Source organism: Amia ocellicauda, chromosome 18 (assembly GCF_036373705.1).
Source record: "Amia ocellicauda isolate fAmiCal2 chromosome 18, fAmiCal2.hap1, whole genome shotgun sequence".
Taxonomy (NCBI): domain Eukaryota; kingdom Metazoa; phylum Chordata; class Actinopteri; order Amiiformes; family Amiidae; genus Amia; species Amia ocellicauda.
Window position 1 is genome coordinate 27,515,341 of NC_089867.1, and position 14,903 is coordinate 27,530,243.

The window sequence follows — 14,903 nt, forward strand, 5'->3', positions numbered from 1 at the left end:
GAACATGACAATGAGTTCACTGTACTAAACTGGCCCCCACAGTCACCAGATCTCAACCCAATAGAGCATCTTTGGGATGTGGTGGAACGGGAGCTTCGTGCCCTGGATGTGCATCCCACAAATCTCCATCAACTGCAAGATGCTATCCTATCAATATGGGCCAACATTTCTAAAGAATGCTTTCAGCACCTTGTTGAATCAATGCCACGTAGAATTAAGGCAGTTCTGAAGGTGAAAGGGGGTCAAACACAGTATTAGTATGGTGTTCCTAACAATCCTTTAGGTGAGTGTATGTAGACATACATATACACACACAATGTATAGATTTTTCAGTCAAACTTACTGACAGAACCTTCATCTGGATAACAACATGATTTTTTTCTCTCAAGAATGGTATACGACATGGTATATGAGTTGTTAAGCAATTAATTTCCCCCACTGGGCTAAATTAGGCTATATTATTATTATTATTATTATTATTATTATTATTATTATTATTATAAAAAAATGATCTCACAAAACTGAAATTAAATGAATACATAAAATTCAAACAGAAAAATTGATCAAAGAGCAAGTTACCTCTTTATACCTCAAATAAACCTGCTATGTACAAAAAATAACATTCAAAAGATACCATTCTCCCAGTGGTTCAATCACCCCATAAAATGAACATAAAGCTCCAAAAAAAAAAGGAAGCCATTTGGCCCATGTTGCTAATTGAGTTCCTCGAACCCGGACTTTACACCCACTGTGTCTGGAACCTCAGCTGGAAACATGACTAGGCAGTAGATTGGCATCGGAAACTACAAACAGAATATGTGAGCGACTGCGTGGATCGAGGAACGCGCGCTTCTTCCCCAAGTCTACTGTTGTTTAATGTATTGGATCAGTTTGACCCACTTGCACACTGCAGTTAGTCTTTGCGCTGAGCAGCAAAGCTCAGTTCCTGTAACTATGAGTATCGGTCTTCAGAAGGAATGCTTTTCTTCTTTAGTGTGAAGCTCTCAGGCGACTACATTCTTCAGCGAGTAGAAAAGGGTGCAGGGGCATGAGAGGACAGATGTGACCGATCTGGTTTGTCACTGCAAACTTAATTGTACTGGGCAGGGCTAATTATCTCAAAATACTTCTTGTAAACTTGTGCCACTCCCCCGATTGAAGCTTCTTTCTCCGGTTTATGTTATAAGTGTGGGGGTTCCCAGTACATCGAATTAAAGTGCATCGGATGTATTCACAATCTGGGGTTCCACTCCATCCCTTTTATTGTTTTTCTCGAGGCTGGAGACTAATGCCTGCACCTCACCGTGTTACAGTGACCCAGTTTCAGACTCTGTTTTCAATATGGTTGGTAACATGATCCCCCCTGATTGGCTGATTGATCATTCGGTGAGAGAAAGGAAATCAACTGTGTTCCCGTGCTGCTCCATCCGTCAATCACTGCCTTCAGCTAATTAAGGAGAGGACGGCTCTACTGCACCTGAACAAGGTTTTCAAGACTACAGATTGTGAACAACAGATCAAAGAAGCCTGTCTAAACCTCCTACAATGTCAGGCCATTGGATTTCGCCCTGGATAAATGTGCTCCAGAACAACATGATGCCAGCCGAAAACAAACCTGCAAAACATTGAAGTGAGCGTTGAACAAATACACTGGCCTCAAGGAGACTGAAGTGCATGGCATCAAGCTAGAAAGGTCAACAGCTATGTTTATTAAAGGTCAATTAATATCAGCTGTCTGAACTAATGGAAGGGGTTGGTGTGCATCTGGAAGATTAAGTGTCACTGTTCAGGGGACCTGCCTTCTACGCCTTAAAAGCAAAGCCCAGGATTAAAGCAGCCATATTAACAGGTGTTTAGAAATTACAGCACAAACTGTTAAACACAATCAAAGAACAGGTAAAGGACATGGAATTGGCCATCAATCTTTAGGTCTTCCTAATGACCTTGCCCAAAGCACAAGGACAGGATGATGCACCACTGAACTGGGACACAGAGCACCTGTGGGAGAACCTGCCCGGTGACAATCATCCCCCTGCAGCCCCGAAGACCGCCGCCAGGAAACAACAAGACCCTCGTCTTTATAATGAAGACGATACCCACATCACAGGCCATCTGAACATGAAAAAGAACAATAGAAACAGTATTTCTTTACTAGCAGCAAAAGTCAAAATAAAATAAAACCTACTAACTGGTCCATATTCAGATTATACATTATTCCATAACCATACAAATCTTGAGTAAATAAATAAACACATTCTGGAGATCATCCTTTTTTTCAGAGATTCCAGCCACAGACCCAAAAACCACCCATCTCGTATAAAGATAATAATCATAATAATGATATGTGTGCGTGTGCGTGTGTGTGTGTGTGCGTGCGTGCATGTGTGCGTGCGTGTGTGTGTGTGTGTGTGTGTGTGCACCGTGTCATCATGCAGGATGTGGGCACAGGAGCATACCTCCCAAGGGATGCCACAGAAGACACACAGCCCACACTGACACAGCACCCAGGGGTTGTGTGTGCCTTATTAAGTGTATTTATTAATGCACTTTTTATGTTGGTGGGTGAATTTTGTAATTGTCATGTTGATTCTGTCATTATCAACACTAGTCAGCACTGTTTGCATGGAAACTGTAGGTCTTTGTCTCCCAACGTATGGTGTGAATCATTCCTGTGCAGAGATATATTTAACGATTCAGCATGGCGCACACGTGAACCTCAAACTCCTCCCGTTCTCCTGCTCTCTCTCATTTCATAAAGTTGGTCCAAATCCCAAAACACATTCGATAGTTTTGTTTATGAGCCAGTAAGACCAGTAGCCAAGGCAATGGTGATGAAATGTTTTTGAAAGAATCCAAGAAATACAGATAGAGTGAGAGAGAAATAAATAGATACAAAAATAGATTTTGATAAGCTTTTCTAAAAAAAATATATAAGTATCAGTCTATTGTCAATGTACTCTAGACAAGTCATCTGGAATTAACTAAGACTGCTTGCGTGGTCCTTTTTGGACTACAATATCTCTCAATAATTGAATTACGATTCACAATTCACTCACAATTGAATCACAATAAAGCACTTCTAGTAACCAATTCTGTAACTCATATTACAACACGAGGTGTGTGTGTGTGTGTGTGTATTACAATAGGAGTTGTATCGCAAAAATAAAGGCAATGAAACCAAGAAATAGCAATAATTTTCCTACAGTTACGTTTCCATGAGAAATTGACCACATTAAGAAATATAAACATCTCCCAGCACCAATAAAGACGTTAAACTAACAAATCTGCCATTTTTACACCATGTTTCATCACCCAAGAAAAAAAAATACAAAGATCCCAAAACCAGGCATCTTTGAATTCGATCCGAAATGTCTCACTGTTAAAACCTCTCTCTCTCTCGCACTCTCTCTTGCTTTCTCTCTCACTCTCTCTCTCCCCCTCCCTGGTCTGACTTATTAAGATAAAATAAAGCAATGAAAGGAGCTAATATTGAACATGTGTCCCAGTCAGGAGAAGTATCCATAATGAAGCGTGCGTTCAGCTCAGGGCTACGAGGGAAAAAAGTCCTTAGATATTAATAGCCTAATTACCTGGCTTTCCATTGACAGGGGTTGTGAAGTATATAGTGCAAATATTCAGTGACAGTCAGCAATAAAACCATTACGGCTGGAATGGGCCCATTTTATCTTCCTAGCACTTTAAAAAAGCCAGACAGAAAGGCAATATTCCGCTGAACAGCACACACAGGCACACAACTCCTGTCAAATTGTCACTTTTAACTGATACTACAGAGGCATCACAGGAATGACATTACTGTACTGTTATCCTTGGGTGATAAACAGTAAATGTGTTTGTGTGTCTGAGATCCCTTAGCACTTTACAGTCACGCATTTAACACAATCCCTGCGGAAACAGTATATCTAAAGATACGTACAAACATATTTCTGCTTTTTCCAGGTACACAGTACAGCTGGGTTGTTTTCTTAAGGTACTTAATATTATTAGCACAATTTTGAAAACATACAAGGAGCTATTTTCCAAATGTAATGAGTTCCTTTACCACTATAAGTGAACCATTAGTAAAAACTCATGGACAATAGTGTTACTCTCAGCTTGTTTTCCAATAATATCCAGTGGCTTCTTGAGCTACAGACTGGTCTCACAAACATAACGTGGTTACGGTACAGATGCATAGAATAATGATTTTATTGGGACCACAGTACATAAGATCTGTATTTAGTGGTCAGAAGACATTGCTGTGTGTGTTGTTGTGTACAGGATGCTTTGAGGCAGACTGAAATAATGATCACCATGAGGTCTCCATCCCATTGACCAGATTCAGAAATACACAATTACAACACAATACTGTACCACAAATACACATTTATTTGGCCACTTTTCAAGTCCACAGAATACCTAACCTCGCCTACCCTGACCTAGCCTGACCTAAATCCTCCCTATAAGGAGGAATACAAAAAAAATTATTTTGTCTGACCCTGTCCATGAATGTTGATCTTAAAATGAAAATTCATTCAAAAATAATGTTTATTTAATGTTAAATCCCAAATATTTACATACATAAAAAATATTCTAAACGATGCTGATAGAAATAAAGGAAACTGAGCAGTAGTAAAATTGAGTTGAGGTGTGATTATAAATATAGTAAAATCTATTTTACAATTTTTTACAAAAGATCAGATATAAGATTAATATGCTTTTCACCTCAATGAATCGGTTTAAAATATGTATATATTTGATCTGTTATCTGTCCTCAGTCTTCCTGCAGAAACTCACCTACCATCTTCTGTGTTTGAAATAAATAGTATTTCCTGCAGTTCTAGTGCTGATTATTTCAAAAACATTTGGTGTGCCACGAGATGTTTATGAAGTCAATAGTGTGCCAAGAGCTGAAAGAGTCTGGGAAGCACCGTTCTGGAGTTTGGACTGGACTTCCTGTGGCTCATTAATATTAACATAAAACTGTCTATAATGAAAGCAAACCATTAAACAATGTATATTCAACAGTGATGCATTGCTTAGCAGTTATAAACTGACTCCTCTGCATGGGAATTTAAATTGTCAATCCAATGTCCATAATTTATTGCCAATTAAATATGTCCAGTAATAATGCATGGAGAGATTTCCTCAACGTCTTTTTGGCTCCCAGATGTTTCTGTTCTTAAAGGGGCTCATTATGGAAAGCCATTTAAGAGCATTTACATAACAAGAGATGTTCAATTCAGAGTCTGAGATGTGTTTGAGATATGAAAATGCTAAACTGCTAAGATGTCTCAAAATGGCTGGAGGAAGAGCTTTGTATCGTTGAGCTCCTCTAACGCGATTCACGTTGCTGTCAGTCAGGCTGACATATTGGGTTCTTTCAATCGGAGCTACAAACATATTTGTAAATGTGCTTTTCATGTTAATGTTTAATTCCTGGAGTCTTAAATATGTCAGTAGTCTTGTTGTTGTTCTATCTGTCTATTTTATATTGCTAAAAATGCTGAAGTATACCCTAAACGCTGACATATAAGAAAGACAGAAATAAAGTTAGATATAAGATTTTTCAGTCCCTTTCTTCAGCAAATGATTGTGACAAAAAGCATACATTTCTAGCAAGAGACGTGCAATAGTCTGCTGCTCAAATCCCGAATCAATGCGCTTCACAGCGGTGTAGACCTACAGGATCTCTTTTCTTCGAATTGTCTGTCAGCTGCTTGTGTTTTGGAAAAGAGCAAAAACTGTCAAAAACTCTGTCTGTTCCCAGAATAATATTCCTGTTCTTATCTAGTTGGCTCTGCGTGTGTGGAAAACAGTAATGATTTTGTTGTTGTCACTCTAACAGTTTCCTTCCTGCTCTGTTCTGTAGCTCTTCTTTGTTGTGTGTGTGTGTGTGCATGTCAGCCCAGGAGGCTGAATTTCTCAAGTTACCCCTCTGAGAGTTGCTGGAAACTGGAACACTTTAATCATGTTTCCTAACATAGCGTCGGGATCAAAAGGACTGGCTACTTTGTTCTGTAGCTGAAGATGTTGCAGATAATTTCCTTTTCTTTACCCTCCTTCACTTCAAATCAGATCTCCACACACCAGCAGACATACAAGGGCCCCCTCACTCCCACAAGCCCAGCACACACCCACAACCAGACAGCGTAGCACATTTTCACAGCACTGTAATTACAATGGAGGCATTTTTTCACTTAGATCCATCAATTATTTTATTTTTTTGATAACCTATGAAATTGTGGAATTTGCAAATATGAATCAAATCGGCGCAATGCTAAGTCTCCTGTTCCGGTGCAGGAGAGATGTAGGCAGCTAACACACAAATACACACACATGTCCTCCACAATGGGTCACCTCACAGTGTGGACAGCAGACCTATAGACAGGACTGAGGAGCTCTGCTGGAGAAACAGTCTGACTTAAGCCCACCGACCTCCTGTAGAAGGTGGTCAGTTGCACGACCCCATGAGGAATCCCGTCACAGCTGGTTCTGAAACAGAGCGGTCTGGACCACAGGGGTCAAACCTCTGCTCTGAGAGGAGGCTTTTACTGACTGAACCCCCGCGTTTCCATTACTGACACCTCATCAAACTGTTTCAAGACACTGAACGGGACTTGACATTATTTCACTAATGTGTCATCTAATGCCTACCAGATAACCAAGCTCTGCTACTCCATTATATGTACGGTTTGTACGTTTGAATTATTAGTGTCCTGATCATTACCTTCCTTTACATCGCAATCAGTCGTTTCATTTCAAGGGCAACACGCTTGAGAATAGTGCTACACTGGAAGGCCAGTCGGGTGCAGTGTGAGAATGAAACATCACTTTAAAGAGGATTGGGTCCGCGACTCTGGTGTCCCGAGGAGAAACAAGGTGAAGGCAGCTCAATCGAGAGAGATATGGTGGTAAAAAGATGCAACGTTTTGGGTCATTAACACATTTTTTCAATTGTTGTTGTTGTTGTTGAATAGGAGCCGTCAAAATCCTCTAGCTGTGTTTTTCACTGTGTGGAAACTAATGTAACTCAGCAATTCATTGTGCCTCTTTCTGTTAAAGTGTAATATTTAGTCCATGTGAATCAATTAAATACATTTTAATTGTGCAGCTCTGTATTAAACACCATGTCCACAGGGTCTTGTTACAGGTTTATGTAGTAAATGAACAGCAGTAACACAGATACACTGGAGCTCAAAATGCACTTTCTGTCAGATCCTGCCCACCAGGGTCACAGTGTGTTGTGGGTTGCGTGGGCTCGACGACAGGATTTCATGTTTCTCTGCATCACGGCTCCTCTCTTTAACCACGTTGTGATCACTGAACAGGCTCAAACACGAACAGAATGCACAATGCTTTTAATGCCCTCATCTTGATGTTGAAAGAGGCAAAACAACATTGTAAAATTCAACACGATGTTTTCCAGTCGTCATGCTTCCAGAGCCGCCACGCTTGCCCCAAATGCCCTCGTCTTGGTATTTATTCATCTTTTCATCTTCTTTACATGTAATGATCCATTTATCTGGATCAACATGATGTCCCCGTCACCTGGCAAAATCAAGAGACCTTGTCTGGGTGATTGGTTAGTTATTATTATTACTATGATTATTATGAAGTTTCAGCCTCAGACTTGGCCCTGAACATGGGTGACTGAAGTTATGTTTTTCTTAAGGATCCAAATATCAGGATCAGATTTCATAAAGCAATGTATATGATGTGTCATTTACTTTAGTATTGCTGGGTGGTTTTGCCTACATTGATTATTTATGAAGTTTCTGCATGTCACATTGTCAGTAATAATAGTTATTATATACAGCTTTATCTCTTATCCACAAACTGTTCTCCTCCTCATATAGTGTAATGGTGGGATTACTATATTCACCCTTTATAAAAGTTTTTTCCTTCTCTATCTTTTTTGGGTTGTACGTTTTGTATCATCTGTTGGGAGAATTAACCAGATGTTACAAATTCTCCTTTAAATATACATTAGATGATTGTATAATTAAAACACATCAGTTGTCAGAAAGCACCCACTTCATGTCACGACTGAGGATTGCATTTGAAATGATAACAGTGGGTGTATATTTCTACACGTGGCATTCAGAGACAAGCTGAGGAATAAACAGCTGGATATATTTTAAACTCAAAGGCCGATAAGGTTTCATGTTTAGAGAAAAAAATGCAGTTAGTTTTCTACGTGGGGAAAGTAGCACTCAAAGTCCTTTCGATATTGAACATAAAAGACTCCTTTCAGTCAATATCTTTCCATCTATCTGCCCTTGATTTAAACAACCAGCCGTAGCGACAAGAAACATCATTGTTTCCCCATCTTAAACAATTTCTACTTCAATGACCTTGTAATAGATTCTTATTCTATTTTTCATCTCTTTGTACATTATCATGGTAAAGCGGCTGGAGATATATGCTTATGAAGTATGTCACATCAAATTAAGGTGGTTGTTGGATTTAAATAGGTGAATTTATGTTTTGAAAAGAACTGCTGGTGTCATACAAATCCAAACAACGTTTATTACTATGGAAAAAATAATAACATCCCTGCCTTGTCTAACTGTTCAGTGGGTGCCCAACAGTACGAAAAACAGGCAGTGATCCAGTTAGCCAAATTATATTCAGTGAAAAGTGTAAGAGAGTGAACAGGCATCATTTATATAACACCTCCGTTGCAGGGCATCAGTGGAGTCCAATGAAAGGAAGCACGTCCTGTCAGAAAGTCCCTTTAGTTTGTTACAGGTCTATGTCAAAATGTTGTCATGTTATTTCATCTCTCTCTCTAGATCTCTCCTCAGGTGGCCATTTTCATAATCATGAGAGCTAGTGTGCCCTAAACATACCCTCCTGTCCGCTCCCTTCTGTGTATTAAAACAGAGACGTACATTTCCAGTTTTGGTTTATAAATACCTCAGGATGATATGTGTGATGCTGAGCTGAATGCTGAGGTGTATCTCCTGTCATTGATATGTTATTAGACTGTTAATGCTATGTTTCCTCTGTTTATGTAAACATAATACCGATGCAGATCTCAGTGTCCACGGTAAATCAGCATGCGTAATTAACATGGATCATTAATAAACGCCCAGTGGTGGAGTCCTGTCTCTTGTGTCCAGTCGTCTGACTGTGACTTCTATTGGGCATCTGTTTAAGCCTATCTTACACATTGGTTTTACCTACTGAGGGCCTTTGGCCTCTTCCATACGCCACCGAGACCCTGAGCATGGCTAACGACCCTCGGACAACGACACTAAAGATTTTATTCAGTCGTCCAAGGCTAGCCAATGTCAAAGTGAAATTATTAGTATGCACACAGTGAAAATACATGTATTTGTAGCACTTTTTGTAACTTAAGGCACCGTTCTTGATGATACTTTTCATGATGATTTCCACGGAGAGGTGATCGTGGGAGGATTACAGCAAGGCAGCTTAATAAAAACCACTAACACAACGCTGGCTGTATATTGTGGTGAAAGTTTTCTAGCTGAGGATTGTACAGATGTACAGATATCAAAACATCCCGATTCATCATGTGGCTCCCAGTGGAAGCCATGTTAATTGTCCAAGGATTTGAATTAACAACAACATTGTAATTCAAGAATTCTATTCTGCTGATGGGACACTTATTCAACTGGAACTAAAGTCTGTAACTACAGTGAAAAATATATAATTTGACAAAAGAGAAGCAAAAGCGACACTAAGAAAGACATTGGATGCAAAATAAAGAACATATCCTATTGCTAAACTAGAACAAACAGACTCAAAAACAATCGTACCCACCTGTGACTGGAAACTGATTTTAAGCTAGAGGACATACATGCAAGATGCCAGCCTCAGAAATGATCTCGTTTTACCTCTTTCTTGTTTGCTGCAGGGGCTCAAAGTCTCAGATTTAAAGAGCTGAGTGTTTGTCGAGGAAAGAAGTTGGTTCAGAGCTGATATCAATGCACTCTTGGAGATTAGTTAAGTTTAGTCATAAATAAATACATTAATAAATAAACAAATCAACATGAATAAATACAAAATTGAAACCTTGCTTCAGATACCGGATGCTGATCTGGAAATTAATATGTTTACTGTGTAAGTGCTGTAACAAACTCATTATAACTGATATTGTACATTTGATCAGAAGTTATGTAACAGTGGAATATTTCATAATTAAAGACGTGTCCGTGAATCTACAAAATAAATACACTGCCATGAAGAGAAGCGCCTACATTAAAATTCCTGCCACAAAACAATAACAGACTAAATATTCTCTGGTCTGGGGCAAAGGGCTTTCTTCCGGATGAGTTACTCTTTTGGACTTTTTCTGATAAACACCTGATAAATACGGACTTAGAAAAATGACATAAGAACAAAAAAAAACGGTTATAATAATGAGAGGAAGGCATTTGTTCCATTTTGCCCGTGGAAGCGAATTGATCCAAGAATCGCCAGAATCTGAATGAACAAACTTGTATTGATTTTCAGTTTGAGATTGGTGCACTTGGATTACCACATCTTCCCAGCAGTTGGGAGCAGAGCTGTTCTGGGAACCGATCAATTATTAATCCAAACAAGGTAACCTTACACGATGGTTTAGAAAACACAGTGAGGTTTTGATAAATATTTAAGATGTGTTGCAAATGTTTACCTCAATGACTGGACAACCAGAACACCGTCTTTTTTATCAGAGGTATCTACTGGCACTAAGGTTGCCACCAAAAACGCAACTGCAACCCCCTGCACCCAATCTCCGTACAGAGCCAGAGATGGACAGGACTTTCTGCTGTGTTGTACTGATATAAAGTGTTGTATTCTTGTAGAAGTTGTCATCCAAATGAATGTATTGTATGACAACAACCAAGAAAGCCTTATTGTGCCAATTATCAATTATATGATGGTCGTATTTCTGACTCGGGGTGAATAGAAGTCAGTTGGTTGATTTCCAGTTCTGCGGACACCAGCGTCTCCCTGTGGCATCTCGAGCTACCGCAGGGTCACATTGTGAGATTAATGTAACAACGGTCCGAATGATGTCAGAGCTGTGCTGCCGGCATTTGGGCCCTGTGGTGCGAACCATAGAAGACCACTTTGACACATGCTTGGCCTTGCCCTCTGGAAGAGGCATGGCACTATAGTGCTGGGCTGAGTGGACTACCTATCAACAATACAAATGAGACTCAAATCCCAGAGTGCCTCTGAGATCTTTGGCAATTGAAAGTGTGAGATATTTAAGCGTATTCGTTTAGGGTCCCCTGGCGCTTGTGCTAGCAGGAGTAAGAGGGCGATTTCCTCACGCTGCCCTGCCAAGAAGAAACGCTCTAAGTTCTGGTGCTGAAACAGGACGCACCCTGATCTGTATGCAGTGTGACTCCTGGGCTGTCATCTCTCCTCGGAGCCGGGAAGTGATTGCCTACATAAAAAACAAAGAAACAAAATCAACACTAAAGGGAAGCAGGAAGGCTGTCACCACATACTGTACTGCTTTGTCCAAGCCCTGGATTACATGGCAGGTTTTCCAAGTAGATGTAAAAAGTGATCCGATTGCTGGGCTATTTTTAAAACCAAGAGCCGTTCAAAAGTGTAACTAGATGCGGCTCTGGATTACAGGAGTAACAGATAAGAGCGATCTCGTGTGACAGGCTGCTTTTACAGTCACTGAAGAGAGTCTCAGGGGAGAGACTGATATAAAAGGCAAGTTTATAATGGAATATTGTCCTGTATCGTTATTAAATTTGGTGTCAAAGCAACTGATCAATAACATCTCTCCTGTGGCAGCGGTGAGCCGAGATGATTAAGGATTGGCGATAATCTGCAGGGTATAGAAAAAAAACAACCTGAAGATTCCCCAGAGTCTGTAATTGATAGAAAGTAAGATTGTACAAATATAGTTTAATGTTATGCTAAACAAAAGCACGCTGTCTTAGTCCTAAAACTCCAGTGTGAAATACTGAAATGAACATGTTATGAGACCATATGGACTGAAACTAAATGCAGTAATTGTGTTTTACCCTATAGTTGATCTTACATTGACTACAATAAAAACAGCAGTAAACCCTCAGTAAACTGCGCATCCTGCTCCCAGTCAAGGTTTCTGGACTCATCAGTTAATGCCTAATTAATGAAGTTGTAATATTTGATCCATTGGACTGGAAAACAGCTGCTCGTCGGCAGTCTTCGTCATACATCACGAGAGTAACAGCGCAGTCATCTACCGCCGGCTCGGGCCGTTTCCCAAGCCCACAGGGGGTATATGTGGGACTAATTAGGATTAACGAGCCTGTTTGAGAGCCCTCCTAGCGAGGGACAAGGCTCATGTCTGCAGGTTAAAACTACGCATCTCTTTGATATCACTCCTTTGTTCTTTGCTTTTTTCCTGTACTGTGAGTAAATTTAATGATTTGTGATATTTATTTATTGATTTATTGATTTATTTTTGTAAGAGGAATCCATAATTGTGAATTAGCTTGGCTCATTGCTACAAAAACACCCATCAATTAAACCAGGAAGGGATAAAACAAATGGAAATGATGAATATTGAAAATAGGAGGCCTGGATAAAACTAAATAAACCTGTAGTGGACAAACTGACTGTCTGGTATCCTCCCAGAAATGGCTGCGAATTAAAAAGATTGGTCAGATTAGTTACTCAAAAACAAACAAGAAAGATTAATTGAGTTGTACCTCCTCCAGTATTACAGAAAAATAACTACAACTGGAGAAAATGAGCTTTCAGTAATGGTTGAAATACAGTACAGTATATTTGCAAGTTGATGTTTTTTAATTTTTAACTTCTGTTTGTGAATGGCAACCAGAGTATTTCATTTGACTTCATCTCTACAGTCAGCAAAGTCATCCCCAGACAGGACTCATCCTTTCCTCCAAGTAGAAGAATCCCAGTTGAAATTTCCGTACCGAAGATATTAAAGAATTTGATTCATTGGGAGTTTTTAAATCTCTCATAATATTATACTGACCTAAACTGTATTTTCACTGGACATACAGTTTGATATTCTTAACAAGACTTTGAGACCTTGAGACTCATCAATAAAGTAAAACTGAAGTCAAGGGCAAGCCTTCTCCTGGACTGGCTGGAGGTGTGTCCTAATAGGTGCCTAATTGACTGATTGATCAACCAATGGCAACGAATGGCTCAACTGATTGCTGTTTTTATTCATTTTATGAACTAACACCCTCCAGCCCTGTAACTTCATACATTTAACCAACCACACAGATTCATACAAGTCCAGACTACAGCTACTTAAAATATGTTCCTTTTTGGGGTCACTCTTTCCAGCTCAGAAGCTGGATGGGATGGGGGGCGGTGTCAACACTAATCTGTGAAATATCACGATTTTGTTAACTTTCTTTCAGCAGATTTCTGCTCCACACACACATTGTAAACACCACTCACATTCAGATGTACAAACATGATAGGATCTCGGCTCCCAAACTACAAACACTTCACCAGCCCGTGCGTTCCCCGTGTACACGCAGCTTGTTTGTGTGACATGATGTATTCCGACTCTGAGGCGCGTCTGAATGACTGAAGTGACAGTCGGAGGCTTTCAATCTGTGCTCAGGCCATCAAATTCCACATCTGCTTGCCACGTTACACTGCGGTGTGCCAAACTTGCCTAACACGCCAGTACTCAACTTTCAAGCCTATAAATAGAAAGATGCCACCTTTGCTGAACTGCTTTCTCTTAGCAAAACATTGGAGGAAAAAAAAACTGGCTACAGATTCAAAAATGATTAATTTACCGTCGCCTCCCAAACTCCCATCTGTTCAGAACTTAACATTTCGACCCTGCAAGTCTTCTCTCATAACAGCGGTACTACCCTGCAGTTATTGTTTCAGGACATTGTGGTGCGTTTGTCTGCTTTGTACATTTGTTGTAATTGAACGTTACAATTGTACTCATACAGATTCATTTGTGAATTGTGCGATGTTGTAACCATGATGTAGAGTATTGATTATATTGTAGTCTTGTAAACTTTGTAGGCTGCCTTAGAGAAATGCATCTGCCAAATGAATAAATACAAATGGTTTAAATTGACCGAGGACAAGGAGTTCTCAGGCTTCAGGACAAGCTTTCACTGTCTTTCATTTTTTAAACTGAAAAGCTGTCAGGGAAGCAAATATGAATCTGTGTTAATGTTTCACAGAGCATTAATGCATATAAACTCAGGCTTTGCTTGAATAGGATTTGAAATCTTTATGCCTTCCTGTCTGGGCAATGTTTCTGTGTGATGTTTGTGCTTCCACACTGCCAGGCTACCATCATATCTTGCTTGCATAGCCTGTGAAATCTCAAGTTTGTTTGGGGCTTCGGCAACACCTTTCAAAATGATTGGAGATAGTAGATACAGACTGCACCTGTTAATGTGTTGATGTTTGATTTATTATACATTTATTTTTAATTTTAAACCCAGTATTTAAAAAACAATAATCCCAGTTTGGCTGTAATTTGTATTGGTAATTGCTAAGCCCTTCTTATGGCTTCTGTTCTGCCTCAGAAGGAATGAGACAAAACTCACGTCACCCATACGCACACTGTCAAAACCATCTGCTATTTTTCACACTGCCAGCCCAGAATGCCTAGGGTCCATCTATCACACGGATTGGAGAATTTGATGCAGATGGAACAGCCAATGTTGTGGACCTGCAGGCGTGTGAGAAGCCACAGGAGTCTCGATCATGTTTCACCAGCCGTCTTCCAAGCACCCTCCTCCGCTTGTGCACCGCCTCATGGGAACTATTGGCCAAACAGGAAAAGGCTAGATTGGAGACATATATCTTCATTTTTTCTTTTCTTTTACAGCAAGGTTTCCATCCACTTATCGAACATGTTTTGTGCAACAACTCTTAGCATAAAATGTACATGTGCATTTTACAAGCCAAGGTGT